This window comes from Prionailurus viverrinus, chromosome D4, assembly GCF_022837055.1.
Source record: "Prionailurus viverrinus isolate Anna chromosome D4, UM_Priviv_1.0, whole genome shotgun sequence".
Classification (NCBI taxonomy): domain Eukaryota; kingdom Metazoa; phylum Chordata; class Mammalia; order Carnivora; family Felidae; genus Prionailurus; species Prionailurus viverrinus.
This window is the reverse complement of record NC_062573.1, coordinates 13,088,368-13,107,785: the sequence shown is the minus strand read 5'-3', so window position 1 is coordinate 13,107,785 and position 19,418 is coordinate 13,088,368. Positions and strand designations below refer to the sequence as shown.

Here is a 19,418-nt window from a genome sequence, read left to right as displayed (position 1 = left end):
TTTTGGGATGTCTCAGGATGGTCTTGGATATCCTTCTTCATCTGTATCTATGCAATCTTTCTAGGTAACCTCACTCAGCCCATGTCTTTAAAAATATCTGTGTAGTCAACTATACTGTACTTCAAAAAAAATCTCTTTGGTGATTTGGTGGTACCCAAATATATTAGCTAGGGTTGACTTCCTGTGGGACTGTAGATTTGTAATGCTTATTACTTGTCTGACATCTCCACCTGGTTGTTCAAAAGGCATCACAAAACTTACATAGTGTAAGTATAAGTATAACTCTGGATCCTCGCCACACAAGGCCATTTCTCCATTGGTTGACTTCACTTTAGTAAATGGTAACAACATTCACCAGGGCTAAAGCCCAGACACAGACAACTAGTTGTTACTTTGACTTCTCTCTTCTCTCTTCTCAATCCCCATATTTAATCCAGTATTAAAGCATGTGGAATCTATTTGAAAGACATAGTCCCAAATAACCCACTTCTTTGGATCCACATCTATAGACTATAGTCCCATTTTGTTGCCTTGGATCATCCAAATGAATCCTGCTTGGTGTGTTTTTTTCCCACTTTTGCACCTCTGCAATCCATTCTCTAAACTGCAGGCAGATTGCTCTTTGAAAATACAACTTGGATTATGTTACTACCTTGCTTACTTATAATAGATTTCTTTTTAAAAAAAATTTAATGTTTTTTATTTATTTTTGAGAGAGGGAGAGACACAGCACGAATCAGGGAGGGGCAGAGAGAGAGGGAGACACAGAATCTGGAACAGGCTCCAGGCTCTAAGCTGTCAGCACAGAGCCTGATGTGGGACTTGAACTAATAAACCATGAGATCATGACCTGAGCCGAAGTCAGTTGCTTAACTGACTAAGCCACCCAAGTACCCCTGTAATAGATTTCTGGTTGCCTGCAGATTAAAGCCCTCCTCTTCCTCGTTGTTCAGAGCCCTACATGGTCAGGCCCCTATATTCCTCTCTGACCTCATCTCCTACTTCACTGCTTGCCCCCTCCCTCCTCTTCTTAGACCACACTGGCTTTCTGTTGGTTCCTTGAGCACTTTAAACTCATCACATTTTAAAGCCTTTGCATTAGTTATTCTCTGTACCTAGAATCATCCCTCTCCTGATCAACTGCAGTTGGTTCCTTTCTGCCCACCCAACCACTCCTGATTCCATCACCATATTTTAGTTCTCCAGGAAGTAATTGATTTGTTACCAGTCTCCCCCATTAGAATGTTATTTCCATGAGACCACAGAACTTGTCTGTCCTGCTCACGATGGTATCTCTGGCAATAATGTCCAGACATTATTATTTAATTATGTAATGCCTAGGCATTATTATTTAATCACTGAACATCGCAGTAATGTCTGCTGTATAGTAGACACTCAACAAATATTAATTGAAATGAATATTCATGGATCCTTCTTTCTCATTTCCACATTTTTTGTTCTGCTCCCTTTGGGCCAAAAATAAATAAAATGCTATTAAAAGTAAGAAACACCAGCAAGGCCCAGGGCAAAAAACACACTGGATAAAACGTGTCTCCCAGAAGCACCATCTTGCCTACCAGCATCGGTGACTTTTGCACACTCAGAATAAAGTCCAGCTCAGGAGGGCCACACGAGCTTCACCTGCTGCTTTGGTCTTATCTGGCATTCCCGCTCTGGGCCAATCTCTCTCCCCAGTGAAGTCATCTTCCGCCCTAAATATCAACTCTTTTCTTTGTTCCTGTATTGTTCACATTGTTCCCACTATCAAAATGCCTGTCCTTTTTGTCTTGACATATCCTTCAAGATCCACCCTCAGCCCAATCCCAACAGGCTGACACATCTTTATTGAGCTCTGGCTGCAAGTTAGGCCTGTTTAATCATAAGATCTCTGGCAGTCCTCACAGTGGCAAGTGCCACATCTTACATGCATTTTACAGATAGCTCCAGACTCAGTCTCTAGACAGGTGAAGAGAGGCAAGGAGGCTGCACTGGGGAGGAGAAGGCTCTTGGAGTTTCTCCCATGTAACTTCATCAGAGCAGAGGTGCTTTATCTGTTTTCATCTAATGGAATCCCATCCTAACCAGGGTGAGATTTTAAAGGTAGCCTGTGAAAACCCCTTTGGAAGGCACAGCTCTGAAAGGCTCTAGAGAGGCTTTGGAAGGCATGGCTCTCAACATTCACTCACAGCCACTTTTATCTCTAAGTGGGCTGCTGTACCTTCAGCTGAGTGACATCATCCTCAAATTGCTGGGTACGTTGCATGGATAATGCATAACCCATTCCTTAAAATGGTGGGGCCACCTTTAGCTCATATTCTTTAAGGACATGTGGGCTGAGATGTCTGCATCACACCTGTTCACCTAGTGAAATGACCAGCAGAACCTCACATGATCTACTGTGGTTACTGCCGTAGTGGCCTGGGGTCTTGCCCACTGACTGTCTCATTTTCAAAGCATCTCACATTTCATTTAAGCAAAGGGCTCTGCTGTTAACATGTTGAAACCACAGCTCTATATATACACTGTCTTCATACTTCAGCAAATTGTTGAATTTGCATTATGCAATATGCATATGCAATACGTCTTGGAGAGGACCTGAGGCCCTCAGTATAATTATTGCTTTGAAGTTTTAGGAGCTGGGAATTCATCACCTTGCGCCATAAATACAATCATGAGAAATACAGTCATGAGAAATGTGTACCCATAGAATTAAATAAAGCTGCTTTGGCTAAAAAGAATGCTATTGAGGTGCTTCCCCCCTTTCTCTTCTCAGAGTTTAAGGCTACTAAATCAGCAAGGTCTAGAGAAAGAAAGGTTTTTTAATAGAATAAAAGCAGCTTCATTAAACATTGCATGAACTGAGTAATTAGGATTTCCAATCCTTTGTTAAAATAACCCAGTGAATTTCAGCAAGGGAATTTCCTTAGATTCACAACCAATCAACAGAAAGCACCTATGGATTTAACATCATTTTAGGAGGTCAATGCACTCAGTTCATTTATTCAATCAGTATTTGTTGAGTGCTTAGCTTGTGCCATGCTGTGTTCTGTAAACATTGGCAACATGCGCAGGGTCTCTGCTCTCAAGGAACTTACATCCTAGTGGGGGTTGAGATAGATAGACAATAAAAACAAACAAATATGATTCTGGATAGTGCTACATGGTGTGCATGGAAAGTAGGATAGAGTAGCAGTTGCAGGGTGGGGATCCGGCTTGCTATGGGGTAAGGAAGGCCTCTCCAAGAAGGTGACATTTGAGCTAAGACTAACTGATGGGAAGGGGTAAGCCACACAAAATTCTGGGAAAAACACTGTGTGCATGAGGACAGCCAGTGCAAAGTCCCTGGGTATCCCTGAGGGGGTAGGGTGGGTAGGAACAGTGGTCAAGGAAGGAGGGGTCCTATTATGTAGGACCTGGTAGACCACGTCCACAAATCTCCACAGTGGGGATTTGACTCTAACTGCAATGGGAAACCATTGGAGGGTTTCAAGTGAGAGAATGGGATTATTCATGTTTGGCTTGCTGTGTCCATCTATTCCCCCGTAGATTCTGAATGACACCACACAGAAAGATTTAAAGGAATACCTATCCAGGCCTGACTCTAGAGATTCTGATTTACCAGACTTTCCAAAATTGGGATGTTGGCCCCTGTTGGAAGTTTCGGGTCTGCTGCTAGGGTGCTGCCATCATATTTTTGTTGAGCACCTATTGAATCTTGGGCACTGGGCTAGTGCTTTCTACACTATTTGTACCTTGTAGGAAGCATGTGTGAAAGAGATAAAGTCCAAGGTCATGGCCTGAAAGTATTTGGCTGAGTCTCCATGTCAGAAGAGAATTGTGGCAGAAATGGGTGGGACATCAGGCAGAAATGGGTGGGACTGAGTGTCTCCCTCCTCTTACATGGAGGCCTCCATCACTGGTTCATTGCATCTTGGATTCAAGATCTCTCATACATTCCTTAGCAATAATCAACTCAGGGGGAAAAAAAAGCCTCCCTTGTTGTTTTTTTTTTTTTTCCGATGGCCTAAATTGATATTGGTGAATGACTGTAGAATTTCCAATCCCCATACCTTGCAGATTTCATTTCCTATGAGGGCTAAGATGTTTTCATCATCTACAAGGGAAATTAGTATATTCACCCAAATGTCCTTTCAAATTTTTAGCTCCTGTCATGCTTTTGGTAACTTCTGTAACCTTTCCAATGCGGGAAGTATAGTGACTAAGCTTCCAAAGCCACACCTGGGCCCTGACATAGGGCTTCAAGCTTCTTCCCGAATCTGCCCCAGGTAAAGAGCATCTTCCCTTGGTTCCCGAAACTGTCATTGCTAAAGGTGAGAACCTTCTCTTGTGAGCTAAATAAATGAATGTTTCAAAAACACTTGTCAAGGGATACTTTCCTTGATTTTTAAATTTTGCTCCTTTTAGAGCCTTGGCTTTATTCCAGTCTACATGGAAAATTCTAGACATATTCCACCAGGCTGGGCTTCTTGCTCCTTTTAGGTTACTTCCAAAGATCTGGCCCTCCAGGCTCATCTACCCTCAACTTCTTGATGTGGCCTTTGAAGCCTTCTCCAGGTCATCCCTGACCATCTCCCCCTCCTTCTCCACCGTTCTCCATCTTTTACCCTTCAGCTTTGGGTCCAGCCACGCTGTCCTCACTGTGATCCCTGGAAGATGTTAAGCTTCTTCCCTACTCAGGGCATTTGCATCTGTTGTTCCCTCTGCTTGGAATGCTCTTCCCCCAGATCTGTTCATGGCTGGCTCCTTCCCTTCATTCAGGTCCCTTCTCAGATGTAACCTTCTCAAAAAGACCTACCTGACCACCCAATATAAACCAGTCCCCAAGATTATCCTTTATCACATTACATATCATTATCTGAAAAAAATTTTTTTAATTATTTCTTAATTATCTGTCTTCCTGTCCAAGGACATAAACCCCATGAGGGCTGGGATTTTGCCATGCGTCCTGCTTATCTCTCCAGTGCCTAGCATAATGACAGGTTCAATAAATATTTATTGAATGAAAGAATCTAATCTAATTGTTTTCAGACTACGCCCTCCCACCCTGGAATATAACCATGTTCTGTATCAAATATTAGAATGTCAAAATATCAGTCAGATGTCAATAGAAGTCAAAGTGAGGTGTTCCAATGGAGGCAGAGGCAGGGAACCCCACATCTAGGTAGTGCAGCATCCCTTCCTGCTCCACAGAAGTGCTCAGTGCTCCAAGAAAGTGCTCATTGGGCACCCAGGTCTCCATGAAACTTAGTTGGAGAAGCAGCGTTCTGGTCTAATCTTTTAATTGTGTGGATGGAAGGTTCAGGCTCAGGCAAGGGATGGGACTTGCCCAGGTTCAAACAGTGAATCCATGACCTACATAAAACTGGAACACTGGATACCTTTATCTGCAGGGTTCTTCATTCCCCGGCAGTATTGTTCACCAAATTCATTCATCTCCTCACTACATAACTATTTATTAAATGAATTTCAGGTACTAGACATCAAAAAGGGACTTAAAAGGGATGTCTTCAAGTAGTGTTACTCAGTGTCTCTGGGTCTCTAGTCCTGAGATCCTCATGTTTTTCAGTCCAGACACATCAGAACAAAGTCTGCCAGAAGGTGGCCATGCACCAGTAGCTCCTCATTTCCTGTTTACTTTTGTGAGTAATAAGATGTACATGCACAGAAACAGGCAGTGGGTTCCCGCCATGTGACAGACCCTGGGACTCCGAGATGAAGCAAACACAAGCCATTCTTTCACAGAGCTCACAGTCCAGGAGGAGAGGCCAGTGCAAATGACACAGCAGAGCAGGTAAGTGCTCTGGGTGAGCTAATCTCTGCTAGGGAGCGAAGAGGGAGAAGCTAACCCAGCTGGCATGTGTAGAGTCAGAGAAGGCTTGCTGGATGAGGGGCCATGTCATCGGAGTCCCAAACAATGAATAGGAGTGAGCCAGAGGAGACTGAGGGAGAGCAGGGGGCTGGAGATGAGAAAAGGCTTCCCAGCTTCTTGGAACATCCCATGCAAAGGCACTGGGTTGTCAAAGAGCTTTAGAGAGAGCTTTGAGTGGTTCAAAGTGAGTGGATGTTCTGGGAATGTGGTACAAAGGGCTCTGGGTGGAAGAAGTGCTGTACCCCTCCATTCTGACTGGGCTCTATTACATCAGAATTGCTGTGATTGAGGACAATAACCCTTAGATCTGACTTTCGAATTTGTTTTATTTTTCCACTCGATGGGGACCACCCCAAGCATACTTTGAGCCCCCAAAGCAAGGGCAAATGCAACAAGACTGGCTAGGTGGGGGTTTTTCTGGTCCTTCTCCAAATGCGAGGCCACTGGTGTGTGGGATTGGTCCTCTGTCAGGAAGAGCAAAGGGACCCGAAGTCTCTGTGTGTGTGGTGCGCACACAGCACAGGGTGTTGAATGTATGTGTGTGAAAGTGTATACACACACGGAGGGGTGAATATGTGTGTGTGTTCAAGCATGGGGTGTGTGTACATGTGGGGGTGTGTGTGTGCGTGTGTGTGAATGTATATATAGGCACACATGGGGCCATGTTGTGTGACAATGTGTGTGTATGTCTGTGTGTGCATGGGGGTGAGTTGTGTGTGAATGTATGTGTGTCGTGGGCCTGAGGCTGGAATAGGAGTAGGTGGAGGGCTGGGGACCAACACCATTGTGGTAGGGTCACCTCCCTAAGGAAAAAAAAATCTCAAGGCAACCTGACTATAGACGTACATGGCAACATCCCTCGCGACCTTGTCACATGAGATCACTTAATCAGACTGCATGTTTGTGTGTTACCATATATGGGAGGCAAAGAAGTAGAAAATATATAAAAAAACTACGTCATGTGGCATTTGGGGGTCAGTTCTTCGAGTGCAAACCTAAATGAGCCGAGCTGGCACGAATAAAGTTGCTTCCTGGAAAGAAAAGCCTCCGTGTCACGACTCTCTGTGCGAGAATCCTGCTACATCATGACACAATTACAAACACCTTTTCTGAGTCTCACGTCGTTGCAGGAGCTGAGGGGTTAATACTGATTTCCCGAAGCCAGTGTTTTAGGCTGGAGAAGCTTATCTCACTCTCCCCAGGATTCTTGGTTCACCCTTGTAGTAACATTTAAATTAACTTGCTTCGATGGTCCAAATGTCAGTCCAAATGGCAGACTACACAAAATAGAAATGTGCTCACATTAGCAGAAAAACAGAACAAAACAAACCAAACAAAAAAACCCCAACGTCCGCAGGCCTGCCCATAACAGCTGACTCAAACCACTTGTGAGCTGATGTCCCCCAAGAGGATTCTGGCTTTTCCTTCTTGAATATTTTTTGTAGAAATGGGGAGAAGGGCATTGGGACATTAGATAGTGTTCAGCCCATGGAAGTCTGAGGTAAAAGGGATAGTAATAGATAACATTCCGCAGAGAATGGAGAGGGCGCTAAGCAGTTTATACACGGGGTCTCATTTAATATTCACGAATTCATGAATGAGGAGGTATAATTATCCTCATCCTCATTCTGCTAACGGAGAGGGCGAGGCCTGTGGTCCTACCGCTGGTGGGAACTTCAAAACCCTACGTGGCTTGCCCACAGCAGGTCAGGAGCACAGTGGAGGACACAACCCCAGTAGTTGAACGCTGTCTCCTAAGGTTTATTCTTTGTTAAACAGTTTCTAAGATTTACCATCACGATGGGGCTTCATTTGGGAAGATGATTACTTCTTTGCTTTTCTAATGGACTAGATGTGGAGATTTTTCTTTACAGAGAAACCCTCAAAGACCCTCATTTTTTGGAGATTTTGGTTTTGGAATGCTTGTAAATTTTGCAAATCTAGCTTATGAGATAACGCATCTCTCAAGAGGCTCCTGTGTGTGGGTGTATGTGTGTGTTGTATGTGTGTGCATATGTGTTGGTCCTTTATCCGAACGCTTACAAATGTCAAGAAAATCTGCAGTTCTTTTTTCCTGGGTCTCTTGTGTTCTCTATGCATTGTCTGTGTTTTGTGTTCTCTATCAACACCCTCTCTGTTCTGTTCATCTTAACCAAGGCTTTGCAAAAGCTGAGGTTTGCTTTCATCTCAAAACATTATATTCCCCTGCTCTCAGTTTAGCTCTTTTCTATAGCTATCACCCAACTGGGGTTATTCAGTTAGATGAAAATTTGAATTCTTAAGATTACCAAAATAAAATTTGTGTGTGCTTAAAATTCAGCATATGGGGAACTCTCTATTAAGGAGTAAATGTAGATGTATTCTGGCTTTGAGGACTTTTTTTATGATGATGTTTAAGCTGCGATATTTAGTATGCCTCAGGAATAGAATTAATATCCTTTGTAGAATGTTTATGTTTTTATACTTCAATTTCAACTTAAAATTTAAAGTCTCTGACTCTATAATTAAACACTATAAGACTAATCAGTAGTACTGTTTGCACTACTAATAGTGCAACAACTATTTAAGGATGTTTAAGTCTAAATTTCTTCCTTTAAATGAGTGATTTCCCAGTTGAATTCCTTCATTCAATACATTTTCATTATAGAGCCACTACCTTCCAAGCACTGTGCTAGGTGTGGGGGGCTTCAGCCCTGAAAGGCAGATGTGGGTGCTGCCTTATAAACACATAAAAATAGGGGTGCCTGGGTGGCTTAGCCAGTTAACCGCCCAACTTTGGCTCAGGTCACCACCTCAACGTTTGTGAGTTTGAGCCCCGGGTCAGGCTCTGTGCTGACAGCTCAGAGCCTAGAGCCTGCTTCAGTTTCTGTGTCTACCTCTCTCTCTGCCCCTCCCCCACCCACTCTGTGGCGGTATCTTTTTTCTTTTTTAAGTTTTATTTATTTGAGAGAGAGAGAGAGAGAGAGAGAGAGAGAGAGAGAGAGAGAGAATGAGTGGGGAAGGGGCAGAGAGAGAGGGAGAGAGAGAATCCCAAGCAGGTTCTGTACCTGCAGCACAGAGCCCAACGTGGGGCTTGAACGCATGAACTGTGAGATCATGACCTGAGCCAAAACGGAGAGTCAGATGCTTAACCAACAGAGCCACCCAGGCGCCCCTCTACTGTATCTTCTGAAGAGTCTGCTGGTGCCTGAATACTAGGATTGCCAAACTAAGGAATCCAGACCACCTTGTTCCAGGCATCCAGAATCTGAGTGTTAGGATTTGAAAATTCTTCCACTAGTGCTTTATTAGCTATAGAATTAATTAAGAGCCCCCCCCCCCCAGTCCACCTGGGGGATTATTGCTGGGCCCCAGATTCTCTACTACTTCGGTTGGGGAGATCTGATGACTCTTAGAGGTACAGTTAAAATCTTTGCAGTCAACATCCTTTCCACCTGATACATTTTTTTCCCCATTTATTTTAGAATCGTCATCATCATCTCCCTGTTTAGGGGTTCAGTCCCCATCCCCATCACTCTCTCCACTGCTCCTATTGCCCATACGTAGCACGTACATTGCCCTGAATCACGTTTTTAAGAAATCCTCCACCCCCACCCCACTAGAATGTCAGCTTCTTGAGAGCAGAGACCCTGCTTATGTTCCTAATGGGTATAGTGTCATGCAGAGAGAACACGGCCTGGCACAAGGTAAGCTCTCCCCAAACGCTGGGGGAATGAATGAACTGAACGCATTGGCCTCCTAAAATGGCATCAAGTCCATTGGTCCTTTTGTTGATGTATGTTGTCAATCACAGGGAAATTCCCCTTCTGAAATTCTCTGGGGCATTTTAAACAGGGAATCCTATTTACTCAGCTCACACAACACTTTCTGATCACGGAGGCAGTATCACATTTACTTTACTGTTTCCATGAAAACCCTGTCCAGATTTTCTCCGTACCATCAGGAGGTGGAACACTGAGTGATGGAAAGTTTCCCGTGCATTCTGTCTCCGTTCATCACCCTCCCCTCAAAGAAACGTGCCTTTTTGTCCATCTTTTGTTAAGATCCCCAAAGGAACTTTTTTTTTTTCACAGAAAAAGTTTTCAAAACTTTTTGGTAGGCAAAAAGCTATTTCTGGATGAGTAACAAGAAGAAAGTGCCCTTTAGATGGGGTGGTTGGTAAAATCGCCATCCTCTCTCTTACTCCCCAAGATTTCAGGGGATGGGCTGGAGAGTAAGGATTTATTTCATCCCCCCAACAAGCCTAGGCTACTGCACTGGTCTCCTGTCTCCCGTGCTGCTGTCTCATCTCTACTTTGCCTTTGTTTCTGAGAGTTTCACTCAACAAAGAATTGTGTGTTGATCTATTTTTCCTTCAGTAGTTTGAAGGCTTTATTCTATTGTCTTGTTTTTGTTGAGCAGCTGTGTGTAACTGTCATTGTTTGCCTGAATGTCATGTGCCTTTTTTCTCTGACTGCTTTTAAGATTTTTCTTTTCTTTGTTCACTTGAATATGATAAGCCTTTGTTCATTTTTTCTTCTTAACTAGTTTCTTTTAGAAAAAAGTATCCTGTTTGTGTCTTATTGGATTTCTTGGGTCCGTTGGTTGTTTTTTTTTTTTTTAATCAACTTGGGAAAGTTTTGGCTGTTATTTCTCTAAGTATTTTTTCTGCTTCAAATCCTTTTTTCTCTCTTTCTGGGACTCTACTGAAACATATATTGGGCCTCGGGATTTGTTCCCTAGGTCACTGAGGTCCTGCTTCAGTGTTTTATTTTCTCTATATGCCTTAGTATGGATCATTTTTATTGGCCTGACTTTGAGTTCATCAGTACTTTAAAAAATTGTTTTTAAATTAGTTTTCTTTATTTTTGAGAGGCAGAGAGAGAGTGTGTGTGTGGGAGGGGCAGAGAGATAGGGAGACACAGGATCAGAACCGTCAGCACAGAGCCCGACGTGGGGCTCGAACACATGAACTGTGAGATCATGACCTGAGCTGAAGTTAGACGCTCAACCATCTGAGCCACCCAGGCACCCCCCACTGTTTTCATTTAAAATTGTGAACATAGGGGGGCTGGCACCCAACTCTTGATTTCGGTTCAGGTCATGATCTCAGGGTTGTGGGATCAAGTTCTGCATCGGGATTTGTGCTGGGTGTGGAGCCTGCTTAAGATTTTTTCCCTCTTTCTCTCTCTCCCTCTCTCTCTGTCCCCCTCCCCTGCTCATGCTCTTTCTCTTAAAAAAATTGTGAACATATATATAATACCTATTTTAAAGACATTGCCTCCTGATTTCAACAGTTCTGCCATCTCTGGGTATGTTTCTACTGATTTCTTTCTCTTTCTGATTTATGTCACATTTTTCCTGATTTTTGTCCATGTCTAGTAATTTTTTCTAATATGCTGGATATGTGGATACTATGTTGTTGAGAGCCTGGATTTTTATTGTCTTCCTTTGAAAGGTGTTGAGTTTTGTTGTTATGTTGGGTTTCTTTTTTTCCTGGCAGGCTTGATTTCATCAAGACTTGTTCTTTAAATCTGCTTTTCTTTTCATTTTTAAAAATATTTATTCGTTTCGAGATTGAAAGATAGAGAGTGAGTGGGGGGAGGGGTAGAGTGAGAGGGAGAGAGAGAATCCCAAGCAGGCTCCATGTTGTCAGCACAGAGCCTGTTGTGGGGCTGAGACTCACGTACTGTGAGATCATGACCTGAGCCAAAACCAAGAAGAGTCAGACACTTAACTGACTGAGCCACCCAGGTGCCCCTGGTCAAGGCTTGTTCTAAGGGCTTGTTAGGATGAGACTCATGGAGTGTGGTATAGCCTACTCCTAGAAATGGCTTACTGGGGTCTCAACCGATTGCCTGGGCTTCCAGTCATCTGTTTCTACTCTGGCTGCTCAGAACCCCGTGTGAGCCCAGTAGTGTGTGACCTCTGTGATCCTCATTCAGTTTTTGGATCCCCTGGTGACTCCTTCTGCAATGCTTCGGCACATGCACAGTTTAATATCCAACCAAAGGGACCTGCACGAAGACTTCTGCAGCTTGTAGCTTCTCTGCATAGCATCCTTTTTTCCTGCAGCTTTCTCCACAAATTCTAGCTGCCCCAGCAGACCAAAAGCCTGACACCTGTTTGCTCTACCTTGTCAAATGGCTACCGTCTTTGGATTATACTTCCCTGGGCCACTGTTTGGAAATTGCATGGACAGGAAGCTGAGGGGGATGTAGCTTATCACATATTTCCCTTATCTTCAAGGCCACAGCCCTACATTTTCTGTTGGCCGATGCCCCTAGGCAGCTGCACCATATATTTTGTCCAGTTTTGTAGCTGTTGTGACAACAAGCTAAGTCCATTGGTCATTATTCTGCATGGTAGAAGTCCCAGTGTCTTCCTTTTCTCAGAGCTCAGAGTAGAGCCTAGAACTAAGTGCTGCTGTTAGTTGAATGAATGCACAGTGATTTTGTTCTGTGACCTGGCTAGGAGCATGTGGTAGAGCGACATACAGGACCTGTGTCTCTGGCTTTTTGGTCTGGACTTTACTAGGCTGTACTGTGTGGGGCTTCATTTTTCCTTCATGGTTCTGCATTGGGGCCCAGGATTCATGCAACATACCTTTGTGGAAAGAAGGCTTAAGTTCCCTATGGTTGACTTCTTCTCTCCTTTATGAAATTGACACCCACACTTGCAATGAAACCACATTTAACCTTTCAGGATTCACTTTAGGGGACTAGCGGGGAAGCACAGGGAAATGTCCAGTGTTTTTCAGTACTCTCTTCCTAGCTTCCTTCTTCATTTCACAAAGCCACGGAACACTGCTTAGAGTATCTGATGCAACCATGGGCTACTTTTCTGTCTTCCGGAATAGTCCTAATGCTAAGCCTAGTCCTTCTGGAGCAACTGTCTATTGATTTACATTCTTTTAAGCTGATGCTGAGATATTGATTTCTATTGAAGCTATTTCCTGGGAGTGGCCGCAGGCAGAAGTAGGGTTGGGAGATTGTGTCAGGTCAGAATGGTGGGGCATGGAGGGAAGAAAGCCTCTGGAAGCTGAATTCTGCTTATGAGACATGCAGTCCTGGTCAATTTTCTTAAGCTCTCTAGGCCTCAGTTTCCTCATGTATAAAATGGGAGTAATAATACCTATCTTCTAGGTAAGGTTAATGAGTTAACAAGGTGAAACTCCTAGTGTGGTACCTGCCTCAGGGTAAGTTCTCAATAATGGTAAATGTTCCTTCCCTTCTTCCCTCTCTCCCTTCCTTCCTCTCTTCTTTCTGTCCTTCAGTCCCTTCCTTCCTTCACTCCTTCCCTGATCCCCTCTTTTTCTTTTCTTTTCCTTCCTTCCTTCCTTCCTTCCTTCCTTCCTTCCTCCCTCCCTTCCTTAGAGAAGACAGGGTAGAAAGAAGCAGTATGTTTTGTTATAGTGATGAAGAGCACTTAATAAAAACCACTTCCCTAAGGTGTGATTGAATCACAAAAAGCTGTAGAACATGGTTTTTGTAATCAGCCCACTCTCAGTTCAAATCTTGGTTCCCAAGCTCACGACCTCTAAGACTTTAGAAGAGTCACCTCTTCAAGCCTCAAGTTTTGTTTGTTTGTTTTTTGTTTTAAAGTTTACTTATTTATTGTGTGTGTGGGGGGGCGGGTAGGGGCAGAGAGAGAGAGGGGAGAGAGAATCCCAAGCAGGCTCTGCACTATCAGCGTGGAGACTGATGCAGGGGTCGAACTCACAAACTGTGAGATCATGACCTGAGCTGAGATCAAGGTCTGTAGCTTAACCAACTGAGCCACTCAGGTGCCTGAAGCCTTGGTTTATTCAGCTGTGAAGTGGAGGTAATAATTCTGGATGGGTATTATGTTGAGAATTGAATAAAAATTGAGTAAATGGAAAGCAACCACCTGAGCCTGCTATGGCTGTGCTCAAATTCTCTCTCTCAGTTCATTCTGGACCAGTTCCAGAACAAGCTCCAGGATGAGCTGCTTGGTTGGTCTAGCTTCCTCTTGTCCTGACTTTCTCTCCTTTCTTCTTGCTGGGGAACATTGGTCTAGAATGGAGACGAGGGTGACATCTGAACTTATATTTCTGCCAAAACATAAATGATAAAAATTTATTTTGTGGATTTCAGTTGGAAATGATCCCCCCATCCCCACCTTTCCCAACCTACTTCCTGCCCCCACATAAAGCTTGTTTTCATTCTGGGCAAGATCCTCAGGGATAGACAGGATTGGACAAATCCTCTAATAATTTATGATGGGAAATAAAGAATAATAATAAAAATTGATAACAATAGTGAATAAGATATAATAAAGTTAAGAATAACAGATAATATTAAAACAATAAGTCATCTCCCGTTGGAAATTGGAAGGCACATGCTAATGGGGAGAGACTATGTGTAACAGTCTGCTCCACAAATGTAGCTCTACTTGATGCTGTTCCAAAGAGGGAATAAGACACCATCTAATAGGGAGAAAGACAGAAAAACAATGAGCTGTGATGGGAGTGGGGCGGGGGTGGCATCTGAGGAAACCCCTGCATGGGTCATCCAGGGAAGGCTCCACAGAGCAAGTAATGTTTGAACTGAGTCTTCCTCCCGAGATAGGGGGCAAGGCAAGCACTCTACCCAGAGTGAAAAGTGGACCAAGAAATGAGAAAAAGCAGCACTTTGACCAGTGGTGTGGAAACCAGTGTGTACCAGTTTGCAAGAGCTGGATTAACTTTTCAGGAATTTTGGGAGCCAGTCACTAAACACAGCCATGATTAAAAATTAAATTATTATGGGGGCGCCTGGGTGGTTCAGTTGGTTAAGCACCTGACTCTTGATTTCGGCTCAGGTCATGATCTTGAAGTTTGTGGATGGAGCCCAGCATCAGACTCCATGCCCATAACGAGGAGCCTGCTTGGGATTTTCTCTCCCTGTCTCTCTGCTCCTCCTCTGCTCATGCTGTCTGTGTCTCTCTCAAAAATAAATATTAAAAGAATTTTTTAAATAAAAAAATTAAAAAAACTTGTCACTTCTTAAATGGCACTACATTTTACTCTCATCTATCCTCTTGAGGTTACTTATTTCTACTGTATCTGTGGGGTGGAAATCTGATATGATGATATGCCAGTATGTGTCTCTTCCTGACTCCCTACTCAATGGCAATACATCAGCTGCTTGAAATTGATCATGGTGAAAATATCTACACCCTGGATACCAGCAAATGGTACGCATTAGGGCTTTATTTTGGTGTGCTGGTTATTAAACATCTATCAGCATACCACTGCCTACAACGTAGGGGAAGAGGACACCAGCTGAAGCAGAGAGACTGGTAGAGGCTGAATCAAGAAGGGCCTTGGGTGCCAAGTTCAGGAGTTTGGATTTCCCCTTGAAGTGGATAGGAAGCTGCTAGAGCATTTTATTTTTTATTTTATTATTTTAATATAATTTATTGTCAAGTTAGCTAACATACATTGTATAGAGTGTGCTCTTGGTTTTGGGGGTAGGTTCCCATGATTCATCCTTACATATGATACCCAGTGCTCATCCCAACAAGTGCCCTCCTCAATGCCCATCACCCATTTTCCCCTCTCCTCCACCCCCCCCCACCCCATTCAACCCTCAGTTTCTTCTCTGTATTTAAGAGTCTCTTATGGGTTTGCCTCTCTCTCTGTTTGAAACTATTTTTTCCCCTTCCCTTCCCCCATGGTCTTCTGTTAAGTTTCTCAAGTTCCACATATGAGTGAAAACATTAACAACTCAGGAAACAATAGATGTTGGTGAGGATGTGGAGAAACGGGAACCCTCTTGCACTGTTGGTGGGAATGCAAACTGGCTGCAGTCGCTCTGGAAACAGTGTGGAGGTTCCTCAAAAAATTAAAAATAGAACTGCCCTATAACCCAGCAATAGCACTGCTAGGAATTTACCCAAGGGATACAGGAGTGTTGATTAATAGGGGCACATGTACCCCAATGTTATAGCAATGCTATCAACAATAGCCAAATTATGGAAAGAGCCCAATTGTCTGTCAACTGATGAATAGGTGAAGAAGATGTGGTTTATATATACAATGGAATACTACTTGGCGATGAGAAAGAATGAAATCCTGCCATTTGCAACAACGTGGATGGAACTGGAGGGTATTATGCTAAGCGCTAGAGCATTTTAAAGCAGGAGAGCTATGTGATCCAATTTATCATAGAAAGACCACTTGGGCTGCTATGTGGTGGCTGGACTGGAGTGGGCTTCAATTGGGACAGGGAGACCAGTGAGGAGGTTACTGAAATAAAGAAGAAAGGATGGAGTCAGCCTTTGTAAGTGATTAATTATCAGGGGTAAGGGAGTGTGGCCAGTCTAAGATGGCCCCGGGTCCTGCCTTGGAGGACTTGGTAGAAGATGGCAATGCCTCTGAAGTGTTGGTGGACAGGAAGAATGTCCTGGAGACATGAGAACATTCCTGTGCATCGGGCCTTTATTCTTCTGTTTCTGCTTACATCAAATCCACAAGCACTTACTTACAGGGATTTACTTTTGCTGTATAAAGTTGGGTTTCTCTGACCTTTTGCGCATGGACTGCATCCTGTAGAGGGAATCCACAGTACTGAGGTAGATCTGACCTGGCTCCCTTTATTCTGATGATTCCTTGGGTATGATGGTCTCCTCCCTGACCCTCAGTTTACTTATCTGTAAAATGGGTGTTTTCACCCACATCTTCTTCTCCTCCCCATGGAACTCTTGAGAGAAGGGACACAAAGCAGTGATTTTTTTTCCAACAGTGTCAGATTGTTTTCCCCAGCTCAGGGGTGAAAACTGGGAGAGTTCCCTAGCACAGAGGGAAGCAAAGTCTAGGTATGTGTCATTCCTGAAAAAAAGCAGGGAGCACTAACAGGGATTCTGGGTCCCCACATGGTGGCTGCAGAAATGTTTCCCATCTGAGAGCATGGAGTGCAAGGGATTGTTGGGGTAGTTGTCACCAACCACACCAGAGAAGTCCAAGGTGCAACTCATTTGAGATTGGCTCTGGGACAGCTGGCAGGTGGCTAGTGCTCAGACATCTTGTTCTTTGCCCCTGAAGTAATTAGCAGTCCCCACTGAGTGAGTCACACTTGCTATCAGTCTGCGATTGTGCCGTGGGGTCCCAGGTCCAAATGTTAACTAAACCAAACACAAGGAATCACCCATATGGAATGTGAGCCCCCTTGTTTTTTGTCTTCACACCTCGTTTGTTTCCTTTAGGAGCACTTACCAAAATGTGTTTTTATTTGTTACTTTCTTCATTGTATCTCCTCACAGTTTCCTCTCAAAGGTGTGGAAGCTTAATGTGCCCAATAGTCATGTCTTTTTCACCACCAGCTCCCAGAAGGGACATGAAATATCAATTGTTGCACGAATTAACCAAGCCTCCAGCCCATCATTTACTCTACCCTATTTTATTACAATCTTATAATTTCTATAATTTGGTTTGGTTTCCTTAAATGCGGGAGGGAAGAAATAGAGAACAGAAATTTCAGGTCACTTTCTGACAGAATGACAGTGGCCATTTATCGAGCACTGACCAGGGGTCATGCATCTTCACGGGCATTATCTCATTTACCCTCATAAGGGAACTAGCTGGGATGGTTCACTATTATCTCCATTTTGCAGATGAGAAAAGTAAGGCTCAGTTAGACTAGCTCTGCTGAGGTCTCACAGCTGGAGCATAGTGGAATGGAGAATGTAACACCTAAATCGCTCTAGCTTCAGGGTCTTGCTTTTTGCTTCATATGCCAGTGCTTTGAAAATTCTGGCTCTCAAGTCTGGCTGTACATTGCAACTATTTGGGAGTTAAAAAAAAAAAATAGGTTGCGGGCAACTGGGTGGTTAGTTGGTTAAGTGTCTGACTTCGGCTTAGGTCATGATCTCATGGTTTGTGAGTTTGAGCCCTATGTTGGGCTCTGTTCTGACAGCTCAGAGCCTGAAGCCTGCCTCGGATTCTGTGTCTCCCTCTGTCTTTGCCCCTCCCTTGCTCATACTCTGTTTATCTCTGTCTCAAAAATAAATAATAAACATTTAAAAAATAGATGGTTGTTTGTCTCCCACTGTTGAGGATTCTGATTTAATTAGCCTAGAGTATGACTTGGGGCATCGGGGCATTTAAATCTGTCTCCATTTCCTACACCCACAAATGTGCAGTCAAAATTGAAAATCATTGCTCTGAAAAGCATGACGTAAACATGGAGCCGGTCAAGCAGCTTTGTTCGGGGCAACTCCAGGCAGGGCTCACTGGGAAAGGCTTTGACAATGGTGCATCATGGCCGCCTGGGATAAATGCACAGCACAGAGAGGAGAGGGCTCTTGGTAGGATGTCTCCCTAAAAGGTGAGACTTGATGTTACTCATCTGTAGTATGGGGATGATGACCACTCTGGCATTGCTTAGCTGGGATCCGAGAATCTTAGGTCTGGAAGTAAACTTAGAGATTCTCTCTGAGGTCCAAAGAAGTTAGACGACTTGCCTAAGCCCATACAGTGAGCAGGAGGCAGAGACACAGGCCAAAACAGTGAATGAGAAGCTCCAGATTTATCACTCTGGCTGTGTGGCTCTGGCAAGTCACTGTACCTTCCTGAGCCTCCGATTCCTCACCTGGAGAACAGCCTTGATGATACTGTATCTACTCTCCTGGGTTCTGTGATGCTGAAGGGAAATTGTGTTTGCAACGTGCTTAGCACAGTGCTTGACACGGGGTAGGTGCTCCAATCTTTTTGTGGTTGACAAAAGCAGAGTAGAGAATATAGACAAAGGCAAAATGGGGCCCCAGAGGTCATCCTGGGTGGGTGGCGACATTTCAAAGGACCTGGGTCCAGTGGAGAAGGAACCCAAGTGATCCTGTAGTTGGGAGCTGATGGAGTCGGGGGGTGGCTGACTTGAGACCTGTGTTGCAGCCAGAGTTAGGGCACCTCTGCTTCGGTAAGGTTGGGTTGATAGGAAAGTGGCCCATCAGAGAAATAGCACATCAAGTGACACCTGGCATTCCGGAAGGGACCACAACCTTGGATCTCTCCTGGGGTAAAAGCAGTCCTTCAATCTATGCTCATTGTATCACATGGAAGACTGAGTCATCTTTTGAGGGTTTGGAAGTCCATTCCTGGTAGTGCCAACATCTGTGGGAGAAGATGAGTTTTACTGACTTGAGGTTAGGGAACCAGGCTCTGTTAGAGGACTGAATGAGATGCTGCAGGTGAGGCATTCAGGACTCTGAATGCCCAATAAATGTTAGCTAACAATAAACGTAGGGCATTGAACACTTTTATCCTGCCTGGGTTCAAATGCTGGCTTAGCTCAGTAATTATGAATAAGTGGACTTCATCTCTCAGGCCTCATTTCTCTCATCTGTAAAATGGGCTGATAGTGCAATCCCATCGTATTTTGAGGTAAGGGAACCATATGAAGTTGAGCTCAAGTTTCTGGAAGGAGGTAAGAGCCCAGGAAATGGCTATCCCAAGACTGGTGTTGAAGTCTGGGTGATATGCGATGGTGAGTGTCCCCCCCAAGCCCAATTATGAGTCAGGGGGATCTGGTGAGCAATGCGGGGATGGAGA

General features: G+C 44.0%; 1 long non-coding RNA gene across 1 annotated transcript in view; it reads left to right on the top strand.

Moving 5' to 3' along the window:
• Positions 1-5,705: 5,705 nt before the first annotated feature.
• The window catches only part of LOC125150100 (uncharacterized), a 215,011-nt gene continuing 201,298 nt past the window's right edge, over positions 5,706-19,418 (top strand). The window contains exon 1 of the long non-coding RNA XR_007146189.1: positions 5,706-5,812. This is a non-coding gene — a long non-coding RNA (uncharacterized LOC125150100). The remainder of the gene's footprint in view (positions 5,813-19,418) is intronic.